Source organism: Polistes fuscatus, unplaced genomic scaffold (assembly GCF_010416935.1).
Source record: "Polistes fuscatus isolate 324 unplaced genomic scaffold, CU_Pfus_HIC Scaffold10, whole genome shotgun sequence".
Taxonomy (NCBI): Eukaryota; Metazoa; Arthropoda; class Insecta; order Hymenoptera; family Vespidae; genus Polistes; species Polistes fuscatus.
Genome location: NW_025112998.1, coordinates 630960 through 652217, shown reverse-complemented (window position 1 = coordinate 652217; position 21258 = coordinate 630960). Strand labels below are relative to the sequence as shown.

General features: G+C 39.0%; 1 protein-coding gene and 1 long non-coding RNA gene across 2 annotated transcripts in view; one reads left to right on the top strand and one right to left on the bottom strand.

Moving 5' to 3' along the window:
- The window catches only part of LOC122525927 (LIM/homeobox protein Lhx8-like), a gene marked incomplete at its 5' end in the record, with an annotated part of 50403 nt that overhangs the window by 6263 nt on the left and 22882 nt on the right, over positions 1 to 21258 (bottom strand). The window lies entirely within an intron of this gene.
- Positions 721 to 21246, top strand: LOC122525902. The gene is made up of 3 exons (XR_006305911.1): positions 721 to 747; positions 3592 to 3761; positions 21161 to 21246. It is a non-coding gene; the product is annotated as an uncharacterized LOC122525902 (long non-coding RNA).

Genomic DNA, 21258 nt, shown 5'->3' with positions numbered 1-21258 from the left:
AAGAAAAGAAAAAAAAAAATCAATCCTAAAATAAGGAGATAAAAGTAAGAAGAAAAAAGGAAAAGAGAAATACCCGAGCGCAATTTCCGAAACATTCCCGCTAATTACCTGGCGGTCCTGTTACACGGCAGCACACGGCAGTAGTCTTAAACGCGAGTTCGGCCTTCCTTCCATGGGTGACAGACACAACACAGGTTTCCATACGAACGCATCAATACGCACACTCTCCTCTCTCGCGTCCAAGTTAATGGCAGTCAATGTTTGCGGTGCGGTTGCCGAGCGCATAGCGAGGCCTCGTAAAGCCCGATGTTTATGCAGCAATTAGCTATGTAACGATACGCGGATATGTCGAATCAAGATTCGAAGGGAACGCACACGTTTTCACAACGGTGTTCCACCACCACCACGTATCAACGCATCATCATCATCATCATCATCATCTTTTTTCCTTTTCATTAAGTCAGATGAAGAAACCTTTTCATTTCCTACATTAACGGTTATCATTATTCAAGAAATTCCAATGGTTATATAGACATTTATATCTATTGGAATGTACTATCCTTTTATATTTGATTTCTTTTAAATCTATATGTATACTCTCTTAGTTTATATATATATATATATATAGTATACATAGAATTATAACCTTAGGAAAGTCATATAAATAATAATCAATATAAAAGAACATTTGATCGACTTTCGTAGATGACAACGAGTCAGTTTACTTTTGGATTTCGAAGAGGAACGGTACGTTGAATTTATACTCCCTCTTTTTAGACTATTATATACGTTATTTTTATTTGTTTTTTGTTTTTCTTTTGTTTTATAAAGTAGTCTCTCAGGCATTAATAATTTGTCTCGTTATATCGATTCGAAATTCGGATAAATTAATTGATTATAATAATTGTTACCCCCTTCCTCTTTTTTTTTTTACGGGACAATTAAATTGCAGTATCATTTCTTTGTGTATAAATTCTTGTTTTCTCTTCTCTCTCTCTCTCTCTCTCTCTTTCTCTCCTCTCTCGTTTTTATTAATTTTTTTCAATCGGCCCCATACACCTCGACGTAACTACAAGCTTTAGTACCGTCAATAAAACTCCACAAAAATTACGGTGAAAAAGTTTAAACGAGAGTCTTTATCACCCACACACATACATACACACATACACACACATACATACAATCACGACGCGCGCTACTTCCACGGCCCAACCCTGAAGCGAATCCATTAACCCCATAATTTATTATCGCCTAAGTGAATACGTGCACGAAACTCGTATCCCTCCGAGCCTGAAATCTCAAATACGCAATTAGCGTTAACTCAAGGGGCTCACTCGATGATTTTTCTCTCCCTCAAACTCGATCGTAACTTCGTCGAACGTTCCTATCGCCATATTCGATCGCGAGATTATCGTCCGTCCTCCTTGCCGGACACCACAGAGGAACGGGAAAAGAGGAGAACGAGGAGAGAGAGAGAGAGAGAGGAGACACGAGAAAGAATAAAAGAAGACAAAATAAAAAAACATAAAATATATACAAAAGAGAAAAGAAGAAGAAAAAGTCGAGTCGAGTCGAGTTAAATCAAGGAAAGGAAAGGAAAGGGACAGAAGAAGCAGAACAACATCTCATTGTCGTTTTAATCTCTGGTTTTAGCCATCATCGAGTGTAACAGGTTGGCATGAAGGTACTTTTGAAACGACCCGTAGCTAGCTAGCTAGCTGGTTGGTTGGCTGGCTGGCCGGTTGGTTCCCTCCAAGTTTCTACATTCATATCCACGCATGGACTACTATTCTACTCTTTCTACCTCTCGAGAGTGAACGCGCGCGAAAGGTTGCCAGGACGGATCGGATTGGATTCGAGGTTTCTCGTTATTAATTTAATTACCGCCTGACAGTTCTATAATTAAATTGCTAATTTATCTGTCGGGGATCTGCACTGGCGGGATCTCTCTCTCTCTCTCTCTCTCACTCTCTCTCTTTCTCTTCTTTACTCTCTCACTCCACTGGCTGGCAGCTCGATGATTGCTCGCAAAATGACGTTTCAATTCTTTCTTCGATTCTTTTGTTTTATTTATTTATTTATTTATTTCGTTCGTTCGTTCGTTCGTTTCTTTTTAAAATGTTCTTCCTCGGACGTTTTCTCTATCTCCCTCTTTCTCTCTCTTTCTTTTTATTATTATTATTATTTTATTTGTCCCTATCAGTTGATCTCTTTTTCCTTACTTACATATATATATTTCTTTCTCTCTCTCACACACACTTATCTTTTACTTTCGTTAAAATGAGTAATATCAAAATCGGTCGATCGATCTTTCGTAGTTTGAAGATACTTCGATGTACCACCGTCAAGCAGTTAGCTTCTCTCTTTCTCTCTCTCTCTCTCTCTTTCTCTTTCTCTCTACTTTTACGGCTGCTCGATGTATCTTTAATGATTCGACTTGTTCGCAGTTAATTATCAAGCTCTCTTGGTACGCCGTAGATGGAGTAGAATGTCAAGCAAAAACGATAGAAGCGCGTATTCACGAAGCACGATACGCTTCGTTTCCGAGCTGCGATGATGGTGAGAAAGGGATAGGTTGAGAGAAATAGGAAAAGAGAGAGAGAGAGAGAAAGTGAAGAAGAGGATTTTAAGCGAGTGGGAGAAGGAGAGGAGGATGAGGAGGAGGAGGAGATAAAAGAGAATATTACGGCAGGTTAACGTTCCCCTTTTCCACGCGAATATGGTTCATGCAATTTTTCACAGTTTATCTTTCTTATATTATTTTTCTCCTTCCCCCCCTCCCCTCTTCCCCCCTCCCCACCCCAACACTTCTTGTTTTTTATTTCTTTCTCTTTTTCTTCATTCTCATCTAATTAAATAATCATAAGGTGAAATCAATAATCGGCCAAGGACTTTCTACGGTTGATAACAATAGTTCAATTAAAATTTATAATAGATTCGTTTTTATTATGAATACCCATTGTGTCACTCGTTAAACGTGTCATTCGCATAGATATTAAGTAGTAATAGATATTAGAAATTCAATTAGTCGTTAGATTAAAATTATTACTATCTACTATGGGTGATAACATTTCGTTTAATTTTTCTTTTAAGATCTAGCAGTTTGCTTGCACCTTACCCCTTTGTCCTAAATTTGATATAGGTCAGTATTTCGCTCATTCAATTTTTTAGCGAACGTAGAAAGGTATACTCTATCATTTTCAGTTATAGTAATAAATGAAACGCTGAGTTCTTGTCGTCTTAACTGAGAGATATACCTAAATTCTACTTTACGAGATAAAAGTTAAAAAAAAAAGAAGAGGAAGAAGAAGAAGAAGAGAGAGAAGAAAAGGAAGAAGAAAAAGAAAAACAAAAAGCTTGACTTTTGGTATAAAGTGGAAAAATAAGAAAAGTTATTTTTTCATTATCCTCTTCGGATATCTTTTTATATTTAATTCTATTTGTATAAATCATTATTAACGCGTCACGTTAATTGCATAACAAATAAATAGAGAGAGAAAATGTTTACTTTGCACGGACATTGCGCGTGAACGAATAAAATCATGTCGATCGAGTAAATCGAGAATAGCGAATTATTAAATTTCACAATAGGAACATGAGTCTTGTGTCCAATGACGAGCAGAGTAACTGTCGGTTACGAGGGGTTGCGAGGGGGATTTTAGACTGGAAAGTGGACGTGATGCGGGAGAGTCGGAACATAATTCCAATTAGTTCGAACCGACTGTCTGCAATACCTATGCCACGTGGTGAACATATACCGGGTGAGTATGACCTAACTGAACCGCTATTTTCAAACACATTAGTTTATTTATTAACTTATTTTTTTACCATCTTCTTCTTTCGTTGATCTTACAGATCACTTTGGAAACGCATTAAAATCTAGAAAATAATTTGTCCAACATATTACGATTATAAAATCGAATGAAAGAGTTACAATTGATACCAAATATCTCTAATAATATGTCTGCTGAAATAGTCACGAATATTCAAAAGTAATATTAGTATTTATAATCAAGAGATAAGTAGGGGAGAATAAGGGTGAAATTGTCAAGGTTGAACGTTGGAACAATGATAAGGTTGACAAGCTTGGAGGAGGAGGAGGAGGAGGAGGAGGAGGGGGGAAGAGTTTAACGTTTTGTTAATTAAAAAAACAAAAAGGAGCGTAAGACTGTTCGAACAATGGGGCACGTAGTCGCACGAAGTACTAACGAATCTGTTTAGACAGAGCTCGGATCGAAGGCGAGAGGTTTGTAGAAAGCAATGGGGGTGAGGGTGGGGGCTGAAGGGGTGGAAGGAGAAAAGAAGAGAGAGAGAGAGAGAGAGAAAGGGTAGAGTAGAAGGGTAGTAGACGAGTTAGCGAACGAAGCAGGGAAGCACCAGCCACGGTCGATCCAGGAATCTTGGATAAACGGACAAACGAACCAAATAATTACGCTAATTAAAGTCGCCCAATTTGCGCTTTAGACAATTAAAGTGGCGAGGGTAAGGTGGTCTAACTCATTAGTAGGTACGCGCGCGAACTATCGCGTGTGTGTTACTCGTACATGCACACACCCATGCGGAGAATGCGTTTGTAAATGCGTTCATTCCGACGCGTTCGCGCGTCCCTATGCTTTTCTCTCTTTCTCTCTCTCTCTCTCTCTCTCGTTCTCTCTTTTCCTGTTACTCTCTTGTTAGCATCATCCCCCGTCGTCTGAAAACCGGAGGAAAAAGATAGAGAGAGAGTGAGAGAGAGAGAGAGAAATTATAACTTTGTGCCAGTCGTATTACGATGCGAGCCACTGAAAATTGAATGGCATGGACTCGACTCGACGTTTCTTGTTTTTATAATGTACAAAGCTTTCCTCCCGCCGTCTCTTACTTAAGTCAATAATCAGTTTATCTGACGTTTAACGAAGATACATTAAAAAAGCGTTAAAGAATTACGAAACGAGGAGGAGACGATGGAAAATGGGATCAAAAGAATACGATAATTATTGAAAATAATAGGAAAAATTATTAGAATTATCGGTGTTGGTGAGAGTCGGTTACAACACTTGTAGAATCGTTTCATGTCAAAGAGACTTTTTCAATAATTCAGATATTAAGAGAGAGAGAGAGGAAAAAAAAGTAACTTTATTGATCCCATTTTAGATTCGACTCGTTCTTAATCTATATTTTCAATCTTTTCAAAAATTTTAATATAGGAATCATTTAATGTTTTAAGTATTCGATGTGAATTAGTATGATGGTAAAATTAGATAATATATTATTAATATTTATAATAATATATATAGTCACGGATATAGACTGTGCCACGTCGTATCATAAAAAATGATTTTCTTCGACAATAACACTCGGTAAAGGAAATCGTATGCAAAAATATTCCTGTAATCTTTCCGCAAGTTGTTTTCTCCGCGGAGTTTCCGATTCACATCGGTGTGTTCTTTTCCGTTCTACCACAGTCGAAGGCAATGTAACAACTACGGGACAACTCGTGTAAATTTTGTCGTACAAATCGCTTTACTATTCCGTTTAATAAACCAAGTATTATAAAACGTTTTTTAATTCGAGATAAAATTGTTGGGAATATTCAATTCAAGGGAATGGAGGAACAATTTTCTTCCATATATTTTGTTTTAACTTTTACTTTTTCCTTTTTCTTTATAAAAAGAATTAAAAAAAAAAGACATTCTTTGATTAATTTTTAGTTTCGCATAAAAGTTTAATTTGTTGCATTTGGCAGGTGTAGTGATGGTGTTACTCGTATATATTACGGTATTTACACGGGAGTATCGCGCAATTGTCTTTAAGCCAGTCGAGTTTAATTTTCCGGATAATAACGATTAATTCGTACGGTGAGGCTTCCAGTTTTAATTAAAAAGCGACACAACGATCGTTCGTAGTCGTGGCGTAACGTATGACGACGACACGTTTCTTCGTTCTCTCTCTCTCTCCCCCTCACACACCCATCCTCTCTTTCTATCTTTCCCACCTCCCTCTTTCACGAAACAGAAATAGTCGACTGGCAAATTAAATTGAAATTGACTAGGTCCAGTAATGAGGTGGCCCGCAGGAACAGTTCAGTGTGCTGCTAAGATATTTTAGGTAGTGTGCGTTCTAGAAAATGAGTTCCGACTTAACAACAAATTGCTTCGGTGAGCTTTTTTCACTACCTTCCCGATCCCCACCCCACCCCACTCCACCCCACCTCACCCCTATGCGAACGAACAAGCGAGGAGTGCGTCCCTCCTCGTATCCATTTATCTTCGATCTTTTTTTCTTCCGTCTCCTCTCTTCTATCGTCCCGTTGTCGAGTTGCGACGGGTTCTAATAAAGCTAATCGATATAAAAAGCCGCATTTCCAATATCCATTTAATTCAGTCAATCAAAATTCCTATTAACTCGTGAGCGCAATTTGGCCGGATATATCGAACAACGCGCGCACATATTAGAAGTCAGCTGAGATATTGGGCCGGGCCCTTTCTAGCGATGGCTACGAACCGAACGAGAATTCGAACAACATTTTCTACAAATATATATATATATATATCGTCGAGTCGATCGGATTAATTATTATTGAACCTCGAAACGAAGTCGACTTGAAACTCGGACGTACCGAGAAATTGATTTTAATCGTTTCCTGTTCTCTCTCTCTCCCTCTCTCCCTCTCTCTCTCTCTCTCACTTTTTCGATTCTTTCTCACGAGATAACTCGCTCGTTCGGAGACCCACTTAATTCGAATTCGAGTCGTTGAAGGAAGAAAAAAGAAAAAAGGGAAAAGAAAAAAGAAAAGGAAGTAAAATGATTGTAGTTTTCAACGCTTCTCGTTTTACGTTACGTTACACGGTTCGAGGCCATCATAGCTTGGGGGCGCATCTTCGTTCGATTGGCCCCTTCTCCCCTTCTCCCCCCCGAATCTTCGACTCATTTTAATGTAATTAACGTTTTGATTGCATGCTTTGTTTCCTCGTCTAACCTCATCCCGCAGGCCCGTCACCTTGCCCTCCCCCCTATCCCTCCCTCTCTCCTCGACGTCAAGCCCACTACCCCTGAACCTACAACACCGAAGCAACCCTGCAGTAGGAGCATCGATCAGTCACGACTGCCACTACGAGTTCACGTGCGCGCGCGCGAGCGCGCACTCGTCGTTCCTTTCTTCGTACATTCTACACGTACACCCACACGTGTATAGAAACGAATACTATTACTATACTACTTTCTCCTCTTCCTTACACTCGAAAATTCTTCGACGTCCTGTTTATCTCTCTCTCTCTCTCTCTCTCTCTCTCTCTCTCTCTCTCTCTCTCTCTCTCTCTTTCGCTTCAACGAGAAACGTTTATCCACCGTCTTAAGGTAGTGTTTACTCGAGCACGAGTAGGTGAGGGAGCTTATACAGCTAGTTTTCTGTATGAGAAAAAGAGAGAGATAGAGAAAGAGGAAGGGAGGGAGAGACAGTCCAGGCAAAGAGCCAGTCTTTCTCACTCTCTGCCCTCCCTCCCCTTCTTTTCCTCCTCTTCCTCCTCCTCTTCCTCCTTCACTCTACCAGGAAAGAAACGGCTAATTTAAATGAACTAATTAAGTCGAATTCAGGTTTCTCTCTTTCTCTCTCTCTCTCTCTTTCTTTCTCGTTTTCTCTGATTTTCTATCTCGCTGCTGCAAATGAACGAGAAAGAGTGCGAGTGTGAGAGAGAGAGAGAGAGAATGGGAGAAAGATAGAAAAGGTTTTACGAAATCAGGCAATTATTGTCAGTATAGTCTGGGACATCTGCCATGCCAGGCGGTGGTCTCGCTGGGTTCGATTATACGCGGGAAGAGAAAAAGAAAAATTCGAACGAGAGTGGCTGGACCGACAGCGGCTTTTCGATCCTTCGATGGCTTCTCTCTTTGTGTGTGTGTGTGTGTAAAAGGTAAGAGAAGAAAGAAAGAGAGTGTAGGAGCATGTGTGCCCGGATCAAACGATGCCCTTTATGTTCCTACCTTACGGAAAGTCTAGTCTCTTTTTATTTTGTTTTTCTTTTCTATCTTAACCCCTAACCCTTACCCTCCTCTCCCTTTCCCCTACCCCTCCCCCACTCCCAACATCAGACCGCCTTGAGTACATAAATTGGTTCGAGAATTTTCCTTAAAAAATAACGTTTATGTTATAAAGGCTTATTCGTAACGTTTAATTATAATCATTTTGTTGTTGTTGTTGTCGTTGTTGTTTACGATACTATTAATAATTATTTCTCGATAGAAAACTATAACTATCTTATGTATATTCGTCGATCATCGGAATAATTATACGATTAAATGTTAAGTTTCTTCTAGAAATGATTGATATCCCTGAGGCAAATTTAATACTTAAATACCTGTATCCTGTATCTAATTAATTCAACCGTACCACTATGGTAGTAGTAAAAGTCTGACAGACACGTACAGACCTCGCCGTACCTTACTGAATTTTTGACATTGATCGAGTATAATAGGATTAACGAAAAAAAATCAAGATCATTATCTATGATAATAACAAGATGATCCTATTTTTTTGTTGTTGTTGGTCTCTCTTGAAAAATATTATAAGTATCTATATTTTTCTATAAAATAACTCTTATTATCGTCATGATTTTATTCTCAATAAAAAATGTATGGTAAATTCTTCTTCTTATTCGTAGAAGAAAAACTATCGCCAATGTCTTTCGTTTCTTTTTCTTTTTTCTATTGTACAATTTGTTAGAAAAATTGTCGATAATACCGAAAGTCACGAAATAGATGGATGGGCATGGTATGGGGGTTTAGGGATAGATCAAGGGGATGGGGATCATGGGGCTGGGGGTGAGGAGGGGGGAAAAGTCCGTAAAGATAATCGATTCGTAAACGAGACACTCGTGCACGGTGGTTCTTTCTGTATTCCCTGAGTTATTAATAAGATGTTTAAATATTAAACCAAATGGTGCCTTTATAATAGCGCGGGGGTTATTACCCTGATACATTGATATAATATCTATGTATATGTATATATATATCTATAAGGCACGTTCTCGCGAGCGTGAACGTTGGGTATACGTAGTACACACGGTAGCCGGCCGTTCTCCTCCTACAAGAGAATGTATAATTCGAGATATCGACCGGCAGTCAGCCATTTCGACATTCTCGCGTTTTCGTTTCGTCCCTCGTTTCTACGTAAATTAGAAAAGACTTTTTTTTTCTCTCTCTCTTTCTTTCTTTTTTCTTTTTCTTTTTCTTTTTCTTTTTTTCCTCACTTATTTCAGCTCGCTACGAAATGATAATCAACTAGCGCGACGTGTATTATTATACAGGGCGGGGGAGGGGCTGGAGAAGGAAGAATTAAGTTTTAAGTTAGAAACTATTGGAAATAGAGGAAGAACGAGATACGAAATATGAAGAAAAAGGAAAGATGGAAATAGCGATGAAAATCTTGGAACTCAATTTTCATTCAGACGGTAACAATCATCGTACGTGGGTAATCATCATAATTATACGAACTTCTTCGAGTAATGTTAATTTCTTTGACTTCATTCGAGCGTGAACGACCGGTGTGAGTAAATAAAAAAAAAGAAATTACAAAGATACGGTTTTCTCGATCTCGCTCATTCGCATTTTTCAATTCTCGATCATGCTTGGTACATTTTCCAAAGGCTCTCTCTCTATCTTGGCCGCGCGCACGCGTCCCCGGCTCGAACACAGGGCGAAAATTGTTGAATTAAATTACTCGCGAAATTTGAAATTGGATGTTTCAGGTTGCCACGCATAAAAATTTCGCTAGCGCAAAATCAAACGAGCGAGCACGCGCGAGAGTTGTTCGGGTTAACGATAAATTTCCGTTGGCATCCGTATTCAAAGCCCTCTCTCTCCCTCTCTTTCTCTCTCACTCTTTCTCTTTCCATTAATATATTAAATTATTCGAGAATTTTCAATTTGGGTACGTTTCGTTTTACGCGCTTTTATTTCGCAAGATATTTTGTACAGCAAGATTAAGCCCGGTTGGTTAATGTCCGAAATACTTTTGCGCGTTTAGGCTCCTCTCTTTAAACGGAGACACGAATCCTATGTATATATATATATATATATATTTCTTTTACGTTGATACGATTTTAAAATACCATTGGAGGTAATTTTTTAAATATGTTCGTAAACTTATTTAATAAAAAGAAGAAACAACAGAAAAAAACTAAATGGATTGATTAAAAAAACTTTCTCTTAGTCGCGCGAGATCGTACGACGCGTGTGAATATTAATTAAAAAAAAATCAATAAATAAATTTATTTTTTTTTATATTGAGTTTATATTACATTAGAAAACAATGTAAACAATTGATCAAAGTTGTTTTGATCCAATTGTTTTACTTTGACTGCTTAAAAAAGTTTATCCTTATCCGTGGCAATCTAGATCGTAGTATTCGACGGGACATGTCGAGAAAGTAGAAGGGTGACTAAAAGGGTGGACAGTTGAGGGACAAGAACAAAGCGTCGATAAGTCAGCCGAGACATAATCCATTTCGTGCGATAGCAGATTAAAAGTTACTTGTTTAGTAATCTTATTAAAGTCCGTTCTATCAGAAGAATAGTACAATAAAGTATATCTGAATCACAGAGTACTACCAATACGTAATAATAAATGAGTTTGTTTTACCGTATATATTATGATGTTACTCGCAAATATTTTGATGAAAGTTTAAGGAGGGAAATTGTATTGTTCGAAATGAAATAAGAACTTCAAAGTAAATATTAGAATGAATCCTATAAAGTGTTCGATATACTTTATCGTATCGTAACTTGATTCAATTAATTAAATTTAACGCTAATGAGAACGTTGCGATTAGATCTTAAAAAAGAAAAAGTAAAAATAAAGAAAGTGGATGATAAGGAAACAGAAAGGAAACAAAGTAAATGAAGGAAGGAAGGAAGGAAGGAAGAAAGGAAGGGAAAGTGGGTTGTAAGGTAGGTGTAAGTGGGTGGGTAGGTAGAACATGAGCAACAAAAGTTTCGAAACGGTACGGTAATAACAATAATAACTTTTGTAACTCCGCCGACACGTAGAGACGCTTACGCACGAGCGTGAGCTAGCCAGCTAGCTAGCTAGCAAGCGTGGGTTTTCCTACGGGTAAGGGTCGAGGTAGGATAGGGCAAGGAGAAGGTTGAGGGAGACCCTGGGCTTCGGAAGAGCGAGAGAACTCGGCCGCGTAAATTGAACGTCCAACTTGTATTTATATGATAATAAGCGCGTTTAAATATACCCGGTGTATCTAAACTCACTACTTAAATACCGGACGATTATATCCGACATGGGTTTTCTCTCTCTCACTCTCTCTTTCTCTCTTTTTCTCTCCTCTCTCTTCTTCAACCCCGGTTCTACAGCTACTTTATTCACGAGAATACATATATACGAGTATACACCTCTATATAGATTATATATATATAATATGCATATTTAATATTATCCGGTAGCTCTGTATTTACGCGCGTATACCGAGACTACGAGTTTTCACAAGTTTAAACCTACATTATGACCACGGATCGAAAGTATTTCTCCGTTTTCCTCGCAGTTTTAGTTCTTCTTTCTCTCTCTCTCTCTCTCTCTCTTTCTCTTTAACTAAGCCATCTCCACATTTTTTTCAAGACGTTGTTCTTCCCCCGGTGATCGGATAATATTAATTAATCCGATACAAGGAAGAAGAATGTTGAAAAGTACGAGGAGTAAGTAACGGAAGAAATAAAACGAAATTCTAATAACTACGTTTAATAAAACTTCACTTATCGAATAATTATTTCTACGAGAATAAAAAAGAAACAAAAAATATATTACACGCAAAAAATACGCGATACGAAGAATAAAGAAAATATTCTGACTTAACGAATCATCCTAACTAACGATCAAAATTACAATAATAATTGATGAATCCGACGACGTGTCTGAACGTGGGGATTCTCCTGATTTCATCAGAGCTCGATTAAACGAATACATTCAGCGAGTGTGCGTTAAGGGAGTAGGAATAGGAGGAGAAATGGGGAGGGAGGAGGAGGCGGAGGTGGAGGAGGAAGGAACGGGTTGCCCGGGTTGTCGTTGCAAGCGAGTGAAAGGGGATGGAAAATGCGAAAACGCGGAAGCTGCGAAACAGGATGGTTGGGTGGCCGGTTGGAAAGAAGGAGTGTGATGGTTAGAGAAGGACGAGGAGAATGAGATGGGGTAGAGCTGATGGGGGGGTGGGTGGGTGTTGAAAAGAGAGAGAGAGAGAGAGGTGGTAGTAGGTGGCATAGGAGGTTGGTTATAATTTTAATGACGGCGTGTCCGCGCGCAGACTATTAAGAATACGCGTCGCTAGAAACTTTTAACGAGACGGTGCCTCCTCCTCCTCTCTTCTCGTACAAACTCCGTCGTCGTGCAGCAGCCGGAGGATGCCTGCCAGTTGAAGGTGCTGGAGAGAGAGAGAGAGAGACAGAGAGAGAGAGAGAGGGAAAAGTAGAGGGAAGAGGTAGAGGGTGGATTCTGCGGCTGGTGTGGCAATGCCAGGAGGATGAGAAACGATGGGCGAAGAAGAAGAAGACGACGAAGACGACGAAGACGACGAAGACGACGAAGACGACGAAGACGACGAAGAAGAAGTAAAAGAAGAAGAAGAAGAAGCAGGGGGATGACGGGCGGAAGGGTGGGGGGTAGTAGGCGACTCGGCATTATGTATTTTATAATGATCTCACAACAAAATTGCAATTTGCAGCGGCCGATGTCGCGCCCTCCGCACGCTCGTTTTCTTTTGCCTGCTGGCAGGTAGGTAGGTAGGAGTAGTACCACCCTCTCTCCTCCTGCCTCCTACCACTTGCCCACCTTTCCCTCTTTTCCCCTTCCAGCATCTCCTCCTCGACATCCTACCTCTCTCTTCGTGCACACTCCACTGGCGTTTTCCTACGAACCTTCGCTTACGTCTGATTCAAAGGACGTTTCTCTACTCTTTCTTTCACGATCTTCTGTTTTCTACGTATGCGTGTATCTCACCCCCCCTTCTCCTCTCTTTCTATCTCTTTCTCTCTTGCTCTTTAACTGTGCCTAGTATCACACCCTTTTAACCTTTTCTTTTTTTTTTTTTTTTTTATCGCAGCCTATGCCTTTAACGCAACACGTTTCTCGCTCGACACTTTCTGGTTACGAATTTTACACCTTCTCTTTCTCTCGCGTCCTCACTTTTTCTCTCTCTCTCTCTCTTGCACTTTTTGTTGATCTTTTTTTTCTTTTCTTTTCTTTTCTTTTCTTCTTTCGTTCGTTCGTTCGTTCGTTCGTTCTTTCGTTCTTTCGTTCGTTCGTTCGTATGTACGTTCGTTTTTGCTTTCCTTCCGGGATCGTTATACTACTCGTTTAAACTCAGCATTGTTCGCAAAATTTTCTCGAATCGAAAATGTAGGAACAATGTAGGGAAATATATCGATAATAACGTGAATTTTGTGATCGGGTTATTTGATTGTAAAGATATACATATTGTAAAATTGGTTAATTGTCTCTATAAAATATTTGATGATCGCACTGTTTTCATATCAACAGATTTTGTTAGGTTGTGTTGCGAAAATGACACACAGAGAGTGCAGATAAAATAAATCAACAGATAGAATACAGTTCGCAGATATTGTTTCCCCAGTTTATACCCTCCTTCGCACACATCCACGTTCACACACGAACGAGCGTATACATTTACACGTATTAATGGAAAAGCTTTGGAAATTTATTAAAACTTTTCAAACATCAAAGTTCATCTCTCCATTATTATAATCATTAAATGTTTAAGTTTTTACACATAATGATAATGATATATTATTCAATATAAACTGGTTTGTTTGATAATGAAAGAAAGAAAGAATTGATTAATTGACAAGAATTCTTAAAAAAAAACATTCCCCGAACATTTCATTAAAATCTTTAGCCATTGCGAGATCTCGCGAGTCTTCCTAAATCGATATCTCACGACACTTTGTGCTGCAAGTCGGTCAAAGGTCGAGTACGCGTCACGCCAGCCACAACCTGTTTTTCCTTTTCCATCTCTTTTATCCTCGGCTTGCTTGGCACGCGACTATCGATGCGACAGAAGGAGCCGTTTATTCCGCATTAATCTCACGAACTAGGAAAACTAAACAACTAATTCTATGTATTAACGATCTTGACAATATTGATTTTACGAGGCTCGTATATACACTTATGTTATAGAAATAATAGGTTTAAACCTAAACCGTTGATTATTTCTATTTTAACAAATTTAAATATATTTATTTATTTTCAAAAAACAAAAAGGATACTTTGCATGAGATAAACATTAAAGGTTTGAAAATGTAATCGCATCGAAAACATAAATCAAATGATTACCAATGCAAATCGCACGCTCGCGCGCTTGCTTATTTGTGTGTGTGTGTTGTTGGTAGAGAGGAAGAAATAAAGAATTCAAAAAAAGAAAAAGGACGAAAAAGAAGGAAGAGAGAGAGAGAGAAGGACAGAAAGATAGATACTATCGTTATTACTGGTGATGGTCAGCAGAAGAGAAATCGTAAAAATCTGCTGGCATGCCACGTCCTCGAAAATTGATTCCTGCGACGAGGTACACCAATGATTGGCTCTCCTCTTCCCTCTTCCCACGTTTCACCCTTGTTCAACCTTTTCTTCGGTCTTCCTCTTTCGCGAGGCAATTATCCTTAATTCGGTTTCGTGCAACTCCCCCCCTACCCTCCCTACAGCACCCTTCTTCATTGGCCTTCTACCCTGTCCTGTCCTCTCTCTCTCTCTTTCTCCTTCTAATTTCTTTTTTTTCTTTTTCTTTATTTCTTTTTTCCTTTTCTTTCTGTCTTTCGTGAACGTTAACGAAAACGACGCGACACGAGGCGACGTATCGCCGTGCACGAAAAGAAATGTCGTTCAATCTACATAATCATTAACAGAAAGGAAATTTATTTAACCCTGCGGGCCCTGGCAGAGGAGGAGGAGGAGAAGGAGGAGGAGAAGGAGGAGGAAGAGGAGGCCCTCGTTATTTCCTTCGAGCTAATTTGAATACATTTGCCTCGAGGCCGCTAAATTAAAATCCAATTTCGGCATAATTTCGTGCTATTAAGTGCGATCGGACCTCTTCTTCTCCTTCTCCTTTCTCTCTCCTCTTTGGCTTGCCACCACAACCGCCGGTTTTTGGAACATGCTCATTCTCTCTCTCTCTCTCTATCTATCCTTTCTCTCTTTTGCCTTCGTTCGCTTTCACTTTGCTTCGTGAAAATATTTTCGAGGAAGAACCGTGTCTATTAATTTCGGTTCCGCACTCTTGTTCGATCGTTGGTTCCTTTTTCATGCTCCCCCCTCCCCCTTCTCCCCCCCTATCCTATACACATACACTCTTTCTCTGTCTTTCCTATTCCTTTTTTACTATCCACAAAGTATTCATTTATATGGAATTATTCCGATCGCCGCGAGTAGAACGAGATGATCTAACCGATGTCCGCTGTTGTTCTTCCAGAAACCCCCCCCCACCCTTTTTTTTTTATTTTTCTTCATGCGGCTTTGCTTTCGAATTATTACTCGCCTCCCGTTATATTCCTTTATCCTTTTTTTTTCTTTTTTCTTTTTTTTTCTTTTCCTTTTTCGTTTCCTTCTCCTTCTATTACTCGAAGGTCCTATTCGGAAGCAGTTTCAGAAAATCGATAGCCTTGTCCCCGATAGCGGCGCCGAAATTGAGTTCCCCCGATTCAACAGAGATAAGAAGTTGTCCTCCTTTTTGCCAATAAAAATTTACTGATGGAGATGTTCGTTCGATGAAGTGAGATAAAGAATTGATGGCCGTCGTAAATTCAATTTTAAAATGGATATGGTTGGAATGAATTGAGCAGAAAAGAAAAGAAAATGAAAAAAAAAAAGAAAAAAAGAGAATAAATAAAAAAGGATTGCGTAATTTTGAAAATTAATGTTCTATTAGCGGTACGAAACAAAATTAATTTTGAGGATTATAATATATAGTAGAAAAATATATATTCATTTATTCAATTTGGAAAGGATCAAAAATGATGAAACGGATCTCGAATAAGTTTATGATGTATTATTTAAAATTTGGTAATCCTCTGAGTTATTATACATCGAATGAAAGTGTCCTCAATTTAGGTGAAAATTGAGAATTGAAAATAGGTATTTTGTAGAGACGGTTTATACGATAACGAATAGAAAGGGCTATATAATTTCTTGTGCAACGGCACGCGTGATACGTGGAATAACGGAGGCTTCTCGACGAGGCATTAAATAATCGTCCTATTAGGGTTCGGGGAACTCCTCGAAGTCTTTAAGGGGCAATCTGCATGTTAAGAGGCCGTTAATGCCTTTTCACCTAGTCGTGTACGCTGCCCAGCAGTTCTTCGTTCAATTCTCTGTTTCTTTCCATCCTCAATCTCGTCCAAACGTGTCCTCTTTTTCTCATATTCTACCTTTCCTACCTTTCCTTCGCTTCCACGCACTCTTTGCTTTACAATTACACAGCAGACACTCGAGTTTTTCTTTTTTTTCTTCTCTTTACATTTTATTCTATCTCAAGTGTCTACTACTAGTTTATTACGATTTATAATTTTTCCACAAATTTTTATTATCATTATTATTGTAATCATAGTGTCGTAGAATTTACATTCGATTATCCATCCCCCGTTATGATATTCGTTCGGATCAAATTAAAGCATCAAAATGTTAACAACGTATTTATCTAATTTCTTTTCGTTAATCGTATTTCTTAGCGAGACGAAATATATAATAGTCGTCGTCGTCGACGTCGTCGTTCGTTCGTCGTCTTCTTCTTCTATCGGTAAAGCAAGGGCAAATTTAATAGGGAACAACTTTCAATACAAAAAGTACTCGATTCCAATATAATCGATGAGCTGCAAATTCGGAGGTGGGCTCTCTACAAAACGAGACACTTCGCAACCACCTGTGGCGTGACGCTTTCGAGACGAGTCTTCTGTGCCTTGCGAGAGGCCACTACTTTCATATAAAACGAGCGGTATATACATAGACAACCAAATAGAAAGAGAGAGAGGAAGAGTTAGGGTAAAGGTTTATCGAATTTGTCAAAACGCAGTTCGCGACTTTTGCGGTTTACTGATTTATTGGATCATCGATCAGGAACCAAACAGACTCTACTAACCCGTTGCACTTCCTCCTACCTACGGTACTGCGGTTTTCGATTTATTTGATTTTAGTTTGAGGAAGAGGAGAGGGGAAATAAAAGGACAGCAGTCAGGGGTTATGCAAAATACATGGATATATATATATATATATCATATATATATATCAATATATATATACACACACACACATATATCCTTTTTCTATTCTACATATCCTGTTTGCAGTAGTAAAATAAAATCGTTTTATTTTTCCGAAATATTCATATTCGTCAAGAATGCAAACTCAGCTGCAATACTTTCTTCCTTCCTTCCTAGTTTACTTTCTTTCTCTCTCTCTTTCATCGCTAAAGTTAGGAACATCCATCAAGCACTAACCACAAAAGAGCAATCTCAGAGGTACGACGACGTATCCTGGATATATCTTGCTTCTTCTTTCCTCGCCCACCCCCTCAGCTAGCCCGCTCTTCTCTCCCCTCCCCTCCCCTCCTCATCCACCTCTCTTTTTCTTTTTCTCTTCGTTTATTCTACCAACAGAGTCACAATTTTCGCTCGATGGAAATCCAATTAAGAGCTATCGGTGATACACTTTCTAGAAAAAACGAACGAAACGAATGATAGAAACGCAACACTATTCTGCTATCGGATTAAATCTCGTTGCATGAAAACAGTTTTTTTTTTTCGTTTTCTTTTTCTTTTCCTTTTTTTCAGTTTCAAGTTAATCACAACTAGTTGGTGGATTCAATTTATGAAAAAAAAAAAAGAAAAGAGCAACTACGATTAATAATCAATCGTAATTAAATCCAACGAAATATTAAATTTTCATCGGTTTAATATTCATTAGAAGTTTCGGTATTATTTCACTCCTACCTCGTTACTTCATTTCCTTTTTTTGTTTCTTTTTTTTTTTTTTTTTTTTTAAAAGATGGAAACGATTATTATGCTGATTTTTCAACACGAATGCTTCTTCCCTCATTAATTCCGTTTAAACGATAGCACGATAAAAAGTATCCTATGTCCCTTTTGTTTTCTCCTCGTCGTAAGAAGAAAAAGAAGAAGAAGAAGAAGAAGAAAAAGTAGTAGTAAAAGTAAAAGAAAAAAAGAAAAGAAAAGGAAAAACAAAAACAAAAAAGGAAGAAAGAAAGAATGAAAGAAGAAGAAAAAAAGGATTGACAAAGTGGGACGAGGCAGAGGAAGTCGAGCAATGCAAACATAATTTATTGGAAATATTGTGTATCCGCTCGTGTCCCTCCTATTTTCCTCCACTCCATCAAAGCCCCGCATTGCATCTCTCTCTCTCTCTCACTCTCTCATTCTCTTTTTCTTTTACAACGCATGCGCATTTGACGTTGCCTCTACGTTGCACCTTTAGTCTTCTCTCTCTTTCTCTCTCTAACACACAAGGTTGGAACACAGATGCGTCTTGTTTCATCCCTGGCAATTGCTTATTAAATTCCTGGGGGTTGGGGGGACAGTAGCTTTGTCTCACTCACTCTCACTCTCTTACTCACTCTCTATTTTTCTCTCACTTACTCTAACTCACTCTCTTTTCTCACTAAAGCTTCTAGTATATAACGAGAGTTTGTAGAAAAGGGGTGGCTGGGGAAAGAGAAGGAGGAGGAGGGGGGAGAAGAAGGAAAGGGAAACGACAGGGAGAATTGTTTTCCCGTTACCATGAAAATATGCCAGGCACGGATCTTGCTACGTAATTGGATTATTAATTAGATTGTTAATGAGACAGATTTTGCATCACTCGGGGAACATGCGAACGGGTATATGAACGGGCGAGTGACTCTTCCTTAATCAGTTCATGATCCTGCGTTATCCTGCGCCACCCGACCTACAAGACCCTTTCGCTCTATCGACGCTCTCTGAATTAATTAATTAATTAATTAATTAATTTCTTTCTCAAGACGACAATGGGTCCTCGCAACCCAGATTACTCGCCTCGTGCGCGAATACCCCAACTACGTTTTTCCTTTATATTTATGAAATAAAGAACAACAAATGAATTATATTCTTTCGGTGGTTTGATTAATAAGGTGGGTACGGGTGGGAGTGGGGGGTGAACATTTAGTTATCTCTAATTTGAAAACGATGATACACGACGATGGATTTTATGGATAGAAAAAGAAAAAGAAAAAGTAATATAAAGCTTTTCTTCCCGCGTAAGATGGAAACGTGAAGATCGATAAACCACACACACGTATACACACACAAACGCATACTGACGTGGGTGGAGAGTGAGAGAAAAGGAAAGAGGGGGCTGGGAGGTGGTGGTGGGGTTGGGACGAAACGGGGACTGCTTTTAAGGGAATTAAATTTAAAGATTAAAAAGGTCGTAGGGGGGGTATTGGTATAGCGGTGGCAATTTTTAAAACCACTTCGTTTACTATTTTTCTTCTATCTCTGACAATGGTATTCGAAACAAACACAACGGTAACAATATTTTCGATTGGCCCAATCTTGACAAGATTTTCAAAAGGGGGGGGCAAAAAAACAATAAAAAGAAAACAAAATGAGAAAACGATGGAAAGGGAAGAAAAAAAAAAGAAAAGAATGACAGAGAGAACGAGATGAGGGAAAACCGGGGGATGGGATAGGATAGAATGGGAAGAGAGGGGCGGGGGGAGGGGAGGGAAGGGAAGTCTACTAGAATACAAGGTGCTCCGTTTTTGTGGCTAATCGAACGAGGTATAGAACCAGGAGGAGGACTGGTATTTGTACTTGTATGTAGTATGGCGGATAATGAAACGCACGTACATGCATGCCCGCCCCGTAGTTGCATGCAGAAGCTTCTAATTAAGTACGAAACAGCATGGTACGAGCTATGCGCGGTGCACTGAAAGCGACTCCTGGTGGGAGAGAGGTAGCAGGTAGATGGTTAAAGGTGGAAAAGGTAAAAGTAGGTAGGGTTTGACTCGGATGTAAATCTTTGATTTATCGACGCCATGATAGATTCCGAGTTCTTTTCCCGTATCCCCCTTCCCCCCTTCCTCCTTCTTCTTCCACCCCACCACCCTTGTCTTTCTATCAGACGAAATCAAATTACCCAATTAATCCACAGCGGGCTCGGTTATAGTTCGAACTCTACGGCTCACTTTGTTTGTTTTTCCACTTCCTCTTTATCCCCCCCCCTCCGTGCCCCTATCATCCGCCTTCTCTCTCTCTTTTTACGCTCCACGGGATAGAAATAACAATCCGAATGGAATTGTTTGATTTCGTTTCCAACGGGGGGGAGGGAGTGGGTGGGGGCTGGTGGCGGGGCCAAAATTAAAGATATTAATTTATTATTTTGCTTAATGTAATCCATTCCGCGCTCAATACTTTTATAATAAACAATAACACAGAGAGAGAGAGATAGAGAGAATTGTCTGTTTGATAATTATTTATTAATTAATTGTTTCAAAATTGACTTGACCGGAATGAAATATTGAAAGAGAGTCGCATTTAATGACGACGGCTCCGGTATAATTTATTTAATGCACATTCCACTTATCATTGTCGATCCTTATTACACGTTGTCATGAAATAAAGGAGTAATAAAAAAAAAAGAAATAATATAATATCGAATAAGAGATCTAAAGTTTGTTTTGTTCGATTAAAACAGAAGATTGTTTCGTTTAAACCAAATTGTGATGTACACTTTCCAACATTCTCAATGATCTCGCATTTATTTTCTTCGATTTAACGAAATCGGATGGATGGATGGATGGATGGATGGATGGTTGGATGAATAGATGGATGGAGGGTTAGAGGAAGGAGGAAACAGCATAAACACCAGTCTAGAAAACGGAGCTGGAGTGAGGAAGGGGGGGGATTCGATCGATGTCGTATTAGCGTGATGCATTTCGCGCGATACTCGTGCGTGATACTCTATATATCGCGGCTTTTACAAATTTATAACTTTCTCCTATATAGCTGGGGTAGCTCGTTTCCCCATAATAACAGTACCTATCTGTGTAATATACCTAACGTATATTATAAGGTAAAATAGATTTCGTAGATTAGTCATTTGTTAGTGAATTTTAGTTCAACTAAACTAACTGTTGAAATTCTCTCAGGTAAAATTTGTCACTAGTTGTCGTAGTGAAAAACGGAGAAATGGAAGTAAACTAGACGTGGAACGAATTCCGAATCAGTAGAGGAAGGAAGGAAGAAG